At 45.3% G+C, this 8,732-nt stretch overlaps 1 non-coding gene across 1 annotated transcript; it reads right to left on the bottom strand.

Moving 5' to 3' along the window:
• Positions 1-7,712: 7,712 nt before the first annotated feature.
• Trnat-cgu (transfer RNA threonine (anticodon CGU)) lies at positions 7,713-7,784 on the bottom strand. The gene has a single exon. It is a non-coding gene; the product is annotated as a tRNA-Thr (tRNA).
• Positions 7,785-8,732: the final 948 nt, after the last annotated feature.

Below are 8,732 nucleotides of genomic sequence, written 5' to 3'. Positions count from 1 at the left end.
CGACATCAGGCGCACTTGGCCCGCTTGCTGCTGCTCCTGCTGCTGTTCGTACTTGCTGTCTGTGCACGTGCGATGGCCGCCGTGAGAGTGTGTCATTGCTTGGTGTGTCTGTGCGTGTGCTTGTGTCTACATGCGACGCGACACATCCGATGGATGCTTCCCGTTGCGCTGGTTGCTACGACGACAACGTCACAGTAACATGGAAACAGGTTGGCAGTGTCCCACTCAAAGAATGTCAAACTGTAAGTTTGGCTTCCGGTGAATGGCGTTACAATTCGACATTCCACGAACATGACTTACTACGTGCGCATCCATAAATAACGCGACACTGTGAAGCGTTGTTTCGTGTTGGCGAGAGCTGCGATTTTGTCGACCCTACACAAGTGGCACCAATCTGCCTGCGGACTATTCTATTCTATTGATCTATTCCTGCGGACAGCGTTCCGGGGTCTGGTACACCAACACATCTTCCCAGACCCTTCGTGGTACTTCACGCGCAGTTTTATTTGGCTTGACTACCAAGAAAACGAAGCTTGCTAGCACTATACTTTCCGTTTGTCGACATTGATGAACTGCTTGCAGCCTTGTGGCAGCTCCCCTTGAGCCCCTTTTCAGCCTATAATTATTCGCGAATGCTAGGAAAAGAGATCTGCTAATAATAACTTCCGTGCATGCTACGTATCTAATGTGTTGTTGACAGTTCTGCGGCGGTGGCATTCGCGAATGCAGCTTCATAGTTCAACGGTAATCAGTATCAATGCTCCGGGAAGCCAATAAGCTTCAGAGAGGTTAACTAGCGAGGTAACCGACAATCGCTGCCTTGCTTGGACAACAGCAACGACCTCAAACATCCTCAACGAGCCACGGCGGCTCATTAGGCGTGGCGTTACTGAGCACAAGGTCAGAGGTTCGATTCCCAGCAGCGGCGGCCACATTTTCTTGGGAGCGGAAAGAAACTTCAATTTAGGTACTTGTTCAACAGGTCCCTATAGTAAAAATTAACCTAAAACCCTCTACCATACCGCCCCAGCCATGGGCCCCAGTGCAACTTTGGGGCTTGAAATCTCGTGTATCACTGCTAAAATACTCCAAAACGATGTATTTGCCGACAAAAGTCAATATGTCGGACATGTCGTTGTTCCTCATCTGTTGCACCAGTTTACATTCTGCATGCAGGGCTAACCGAGAGGAAGAAACGGAGCAGTAGCCAAAGAGACTCGTATGTTTGGCAGAGGATGGCGTGATTTAGGTGTTTGCGACCCAATGTTAGACGTTAAAATAAAAGAAATCGATTTATAATAATTTGAACCCGACATTGAGTTCAGACTTAATTTGAACTATCCAACGTTCGAATGGAAAGAGGGCCTTAGAACGCATGGACCTCTCATTTGTCTTTTGAACATGATCGAATAAAATGTCTAATCGAATTAACCGGGGTCGAAACAACATATGTTGACTCACTCTCCTGGCTGTAAGTGGGGTTCTCGCCTCTTTTGTTCTTTCTTGTCAGTCAAACGAAGCTTGTACTGCATGCAAGCGTCGATGAAGCTAGCAGACGCTCAGAAAACTCTCATCTTCCAGCTTAAGGAGCAGTCACTTGTCGCTGTGACTTGCCGCAGTGACTGAATGGCTATGTCTTTCAGATCCCGAGCATGGATGTCTCTGGTCCTATTCCCGACCGCAGCGGCCGCATTTCGATGGGGGCGGAACCACAACACGCTCAAGTAGTTAGATTTCAACGCATTCCTAGAATATCCTCCAAAAAGAGAGACCAACTATGACATGACAGTACAGTTGGGATCCAGTCGTTGTGTGTGCCACGTCTCTGTCCATCGTCTTTTGACTGGTTTAAATTCTCAAGAATATGACATGACATCTGGCACGACACGACGGACAAAATTTGACCAATTAAGGCCAAACTGAAGTGTAATCCGGAACTCTCAACTGCCGCCTCTGTCATAATTCATTTGGATGTTGAACCCAATCAGTCAATCAGTCAGTCACACACACACACACTAAAAACGGCAAGCAGTAAATGGAATGGAGACTCGAGAATTGAAACAGAATTGCGCCGGCTCTCAGCCTTGATCTTCACGCGAGCCGTTGCTGAAGAGACGACAGGAGTTTTCGGAGAAGTGAGCGTCGATCTCTGTAATCCCAAAGTCCGCAACGGCTTCGGAGGAAGTGGCAGAGCTCCGTGCGTACGAGTACACTCTCGTCACGGACAGCCCACTGCACACATGAAAGCGGTAGTGCAGTGTAACCTGCAACGGCACGTCCGATAATTGAATCATTGTCATATAGTAGTAGTCTGAGCGGCAACGTCTTGACAACGTTGCTGACAAAAGAAGAAGAAGGAGGCACAGCAACGTCCGCAAATTTATTTCCAACGGGCAGTGATGACAGGCGAAGTGTTTGCTCTTCTCGTGACGTCGCTGGCAACATTTAATCCGGCCAACTGTCTTTCATTCAGCCATCTCCGCCGTTCGGTTACTACTGAAGCATTCGTTTCCAGGCATCTTTGTTTGGATTTTCCTTCTTTCTTCTTTGTTTCTTCTCACGTGCTCTGCACACCACAGCGCATGCGGATGGTTCCTTGCCGGCGCAGGGCCACGCCGGCGTTTCCCAACTCGGGTTGTGACATGCAAGGTCGTCCGAGTAGAGGATATACATGCGCAATCGCGTGCGCGTATACGTGTGGTCGTGGTAGTGTGAGGGGTGGGGGGAGGCGATGCGGTGCAAGTGAGGTGTACGGCACATTCGCATCTCGAGGCCCTTCGCCGGAACGGAACGCCGTTTTTCTCGTTCGCTCTTTGCGCTTTCTTTATTCCCGTCATTGCGCCGGCACGTACCGCCGCCGGCTGGTATAGACCCGTGATGCGAGGCGGACGACGGGCCCATTGCCAGATGTGGCGCGAAAAAAATTGATCACCGCGCGGCAATATCGCCCTCGTTTTGACGCGTATAGGAGTACGTTTCGTCACCTGTTGTGCGCCGCCGATACCGAGAGAGAGATAACGACGGAAAGCAAGAATGTTCAACCCGTACCAAATAAATACGACGGGCAAATGTATAGAATGCCGTCCGAGGCGGCTCAGTGGCTATGGCGTTCTGGCGCTGAGAACGTGGTCAGCGGTTCGATTCGTGGCGTGGCAGCCGCATCCCGATGGGCACGAAACAACGCTCGTGCCCCGAAAGCTCCCAAGCCACTCCGCAGTCAGTGAAAAGATCTATCGACGGGCCCATGTATTGCAGAGTTCTTTGCAGCGCACTTGGTGCCCTGATGCTCAGTTCTCTTACGCTGCTGAGCAGTAAATTTCTAGCAGAGCCCCAGTACGCGGTTCTATGACATGTCCAGTCATGTACGCTCTAACTCGCAAAGTTTTGACGAAGACTGCAACGTGGCAGGAAGAAATTAAAGAACTCTGAGTGCATGGATGCCAGTTGTTAAATCAAAATTATGACCGTTAATTGTCTAGGCCGGATGAACGACAATACGGACTCGCAGCGAACTCTTCTTTCGAAACCGGGTGACTATATATGTATATACCTCCTGAAATGAAGCGGCCCAAATTCACTCAATATTTCCCATGACTTGAAGACGGAGCAAGGTCACAATCGCTTTTCAAGTAGGTCCTTATTGCCGACTAGTATGTCACGAACCTGAAAACCCCACTGTTTTGTTCAGTTACCCCGATTAGATGCCAAAGGCATGTAATCGCCATGTAAAAAAATAAACTAATCATCCCCTTATGTTGTTTGTTACGATGAAAACAGCGGTTCTTTGACCAAACAGTGAGTGAGATGAATTTTGAGCGGTGGGCAGCCATTTTCATGCTAGATCGGAGATTTTCATGTGATATCGTGGTATTCGAAATGCACTTCACTGTTTCGTTTCGTCGACTGTCGTGACAGAATGGTCTAGATCAGTGTTTCTCAAACTTTTTCAGTACCTGGCCCATTTTAGGAGTACCAAAGCTACCATGACTCCCCCCCCCCCCCCCCCCCTTACATATGCCTTCTGAAAATGTACATTTTTCAATGACGCAAATACATTACCATTGTAATTTATTTGAAAGACATTAGGCGCAGCAGATAGAGATAGCAAAAATACTTGACAATTTTTTTTTTAAAAGATTGATTTAATCACCTATTTTAACGAGAAAAAAAAACTACCTGAGGTTGGGATGCCGTGTTCGGTGAAGTTTCGTTTGTGGTGACCAAACGTTTGCATAGCGTTTACATCGTCGTTTGTCTTTCCGTTTCACTGTCCATCTTGTGGCCACTACTAATGTGACACTGAATAATAAGCATCAATTCAAGGCTATATATACCAACTATCATGCACCAAGATTTAAATATATGTAAGTGTCACGCAGCTGGACAGAACCAAGGTAATTTTATTTGCCTTCGCTTGGAGATGCTCAGATTATTTTTTGCATTCCGTCTAACTACATAATTAGTCTTCATTAATTATTCAATCAACTTCTCAAACATTATAATTAAATGAAAAGTGTCAATGCGAAAATTGTAGAGCAACATGAAAAACTACCGATACAGCTTCCTGTTGCTCAATACGTGCTACATAAAAGGGTTTTCCCGAGTGTGAAAGCAGCCCGCGAATACACGCAAAGTGCCTCGAGCGGCCAGTGGCACGGCAATTTTGAGTGTTGCTCTACAATTTTCTTATTGACACTTTTCATTTAATTATAATATTTGACAAGTTTATTAATGAATTAAGACTAATTATGTAATTAGGCCAAATGCAAAAAATAATCTGAGTATCTCCAAGTGACAGCAAGCAACATTACCTTGGTTCTGCTCAGCTACATGGCATTTGCATATATTTAAATTGTGGTACATGATAATTGGGACACCCTGAATATACAGGATGTTTCAACGAACACTTTCAAAATTTTTTTAACGTTGCTTGTCGCAGATAGCACAATTCTTGTTGATGAGCTGGTTTATTCGAAGAGGCGGGCATTACTTGCAAAAAAATGAAATGCATAATCAACTAATTAACAAATACTCACTAATTAATTTTAAGTAATTACATTATGACACATATTGCAATTCACAAATTCTAGCCGCGGAGTTGGCAAGGCTGATCCACTGGGAACGAATTCTCAGGATAACACCAGTTTCGATATATTAATTCCCGAACATTATATATATATATATATATATATATATATATATATATATATACAGTGGAGTAGCCGCCAGTATTTTTTTCGTTACTGAGATTTAATTAATTAATTGTAATTAATTCTCTAACTCGAGAAGTACTGTCCTAATTATTAAAGTGTCAATGAGAAAGTTGTAAAGCAACATGAAAAACTCCCGATACAGCTTTCCGTTGCTCAATACGTGCTACATAACAGTGTTTTTCCGAGCATGAAAGAAGCCCGCGAATACATGCAAAGTGCCTCCAGCGGCCAGTCGTGCGGCAATTCTGCGTGTATTCGCGGGCTTCTTTCTCACTCGGAAAAACACATTTATGTGGCACGTATTGAGCAACAGAGAGCTGAATCGGTAGTTTTTCATGTTGCTCTACAACTTTCTCATTGACACTTTGATAATTAGGACAGCACTTCTCGAGTTAGATAATTAATTACAAATAATTAATTAAATCCCAGTAAAGAAAAAATTACTGGTGGCTACTCCACTGCACTGGAAACAATACGCACTAGGTTGGCTTCGCATAACGTAGTTCCTCTTTTTTTAATCGTGCTGCGTGTAGCTGGGACACCCTGTATATATATATATATATATATATATATATATTACTGTTAAAGAAAACGGCGTTGAAAGAGCAGCGAGTCTGACAATTCATATCAGTTCCGGCAAGCAGAATGTGCATATAGTTGGACCCTCCAGAAAAAGGCTCATGACACGCACTTTCAAAAACGCTGGTCTAGGTCAAAGTTTCACCATTTTTCTCAGAAACTGTCTTCAAGCACATGATTAAAGCACTTCCATAAAGTTCCAATTGCCTCTGACTTTACATCCAGTGTGAATACTTTACGTGGTCTCTATTGAGATAATTTTAATAATATTCAAGGCATTTCGAATGGGTCTCAGGAGAATATAACAACGCTGGTAGAGAATTCCGCACACTGCGTTGTGCGACACCGAAGGAAGAACGTCGTCCGGTGTACCTCTGAGGAATTTCAACGGATATAAGCCGGACACTCAATTGCTCAGTCACAGCTCCTCTGAACTTCCTCTCAAGTGGAGACACCCTGTCCACTCCTACATTAAACCAGCTTTATGTCGTCTCGCTAAATTCATGCAGAGCGGTAAAAATTCCATGGTGGAAAAACAGCGCTAAAAACACGGACAGAAACGTGGCATGTAAACCACTCCCCCCCTTCCATTTTTTCCCCTTCCCCCATTTTCATTTTTTCCCTTCCCCCATGTCCCCTCCCATTTGAGGCTATATATTTGTGCACGCACAATAAAGTAACCATTGGCAGTCAGCGCTCGTCCTGTGTTCTTCCTTCTGTCCATTTATTTACCGCTGTGTTTCCACCATCGATGCGTACCAACGAGCTCGCCTTGAGACATTTTCAATGTAAAAATTAGGCACATATCGCACCATCCAGTCAGGAACGAGGAAAAAGAAAAAAGAAAGGTCGTGTCCCCTTTCCCCTCATGCCCTTTCTGTCAAAATGTTGTTACAACGGAAGAATCAGTGGCCTACAGTGTAGACAAGCCTCTCTGCTGCTTCCAACTGCCTGAAACGATCCGTACATTTACTAGGCTTCCCCATTTTTGTGAAATGGTGTATGTACTCGCATACAGTAAATATTGAACGGTACTTCCTTCGCGTGGACATTTGGTGTAGCTTCAGCCTGAGTAACAGCAGCTCGAAGAGGGACGAGAACCAGCAAAGAAGTTTTCGTCACAAGTTTATAAGTCAGAGTGTGCATGGCGGGACATGTCGTAGAAGCGATCGACGGGACCAGCGCAACGCTAGTCCCGTCGCTCATTCGTTCTTTGTATAACCCTCGTCTCTGTTTGCGCTGTGGACTTCCTCCGAAGTCGTTCGTGCTCGAGCTCAAGGCAGGGGCGCCCACGTGACGCATGCGCTACACGTTACACTTCTCGTTCACGCGAGAGCAGTGGAGGGACGAAGACTTTTACGCGCGATATCAGGTGTCGACGCAACGCGAGAGCACTGCGCTCTGACTCCTTGTCACGCAGGCGATTCTCGGAACCCGTTCCGCCATCGACGACGGCCCATCGTTCCGCCGCCTCTCTCTGTCAACATGCTCGACACACGGAGTGCCTCCACCTTTAATTGTTTCTGTTTCGACAGAAATGGATCGCGGTCCCCGACTTCCCGTAACCTCAACAAAAGGGCCAACTCCTTGCAAACAACCCGCGCGCTCCGCTCATCGTTAATTGGCGACTCGACGATGGTACTGGATGTGTCGATACACTTTGCTTTGTGACAAGAGAGAGAGAGAGCAAGGAGTGGAAAGGCAGGGAGGTCAACCAGACGAGCGTCCGTGGTTTGCTATCCTACACTGGGGGTAAGATAAAGGGGGAACAGAAAGAGGAAAAGGTGTGTCACACATCTAGAACAATATCATTAGAAGCCGACAAACAATGACACCAAGGACAACATAGGGGAAATTACTTGTACTTACTAATTGAATTAAAGAAATGATAAATTAATGAAAATTGATGAAAAAACAACTGGCCGCAAGTGGGGAACGAACCCACGTCTTCGCATTACGGGTGCGATGCTCTCACCATTGAGCTACCGCGGCGCCGTTTTCCCATCCACTTTCTTCGGCATTTATGTCTTACAACTAGAAATAACCCTGGGAGTGTTAGCCAGCGCCACCACTCACAAACCTACGCGGCGCATGGGGAACATCCTTTCTACCGCAAGCGTCACAATTACGTGATATTTTTGGGTGAATGCAACTGGTCAATAAACCCACATGTGCTACCTGAAGGCATCAATGTTGTCTGATTCGAGCCCTCGTTATGTTACGAGGGCTCGTGATCAGGTTCCCCTGTGAGTAATTGACCTAGATAAACGTACTGCTTTACAGACTCTACAGGCTGACTGGCGATTCTGAATTCTTGTTCCCTTGCCAGGCTATTGAGCATTATCTTTGTTTTCTGCATATTAATCTTGAACCCCACTCTTATACTTTCTTGGGTATTGTCCTCAATCATTTGTTGTAATTCGTCCTCAATGTTGCTGAATAGGACAATGTCATCTGCAAACCGAAGGTTGTGGCGATATTCGCCATTGATCCTCACTCCTAAGCCTTCCCAGTCTAAGAGCTTGAATGCTTCTTCTAAGCATGCAGTGAATAGCATTGGAGAGATTGTGTCTTCTTGCCTGACTTCTTTCTTGATAGGTAACTTTCCACTTTTCTTGTGGAGAACCAAGGTAGCTGTGGACTCTGTAGATATTTGCCAAGATATTCGCGTATGCCTCCTGTACTACTTGATTACGCAATGCATCTATGACTGCTTATGTCTCTACTGAATTGAATGTCTTTTTCATAATTTATGTATATTAAAGCTACATAGAGAGGTTGATTGTGCTCTGCAGATTTCTCGATTACATGGTTGATGACATGTGATCCATTGTAGAATATTCCTTCCTGAAGCCAGCATGTTTTCTTCGTTTACTGAAGTCAAGTGTTTCTCTTATTCTATTGGTAATTGGTGAATATTTTATACAATACTGAAAGCAA

Source organism: Dermacentor silvarum, chromosome 10 (assembly GCF_013339745.2).
Source record: "Dermacentor silvarum isolate Dsil-2018 chromosome 10, BIME_Dsil_1.4, whole genome shotgun sequence".
Taxonomy (NCBI): domain Eukaryota; kingdom Metazoa; phylum Arthropoda; class Arachnida; order Ixodida; family Ixodidae; genus Dermacentor; species Dermacentor silvarum.
The sequence above is the reverse complement of the archived record's forward strand: the minus strand, read 5'-3'. Positions and strand labels throughout refer to the sequence as shown.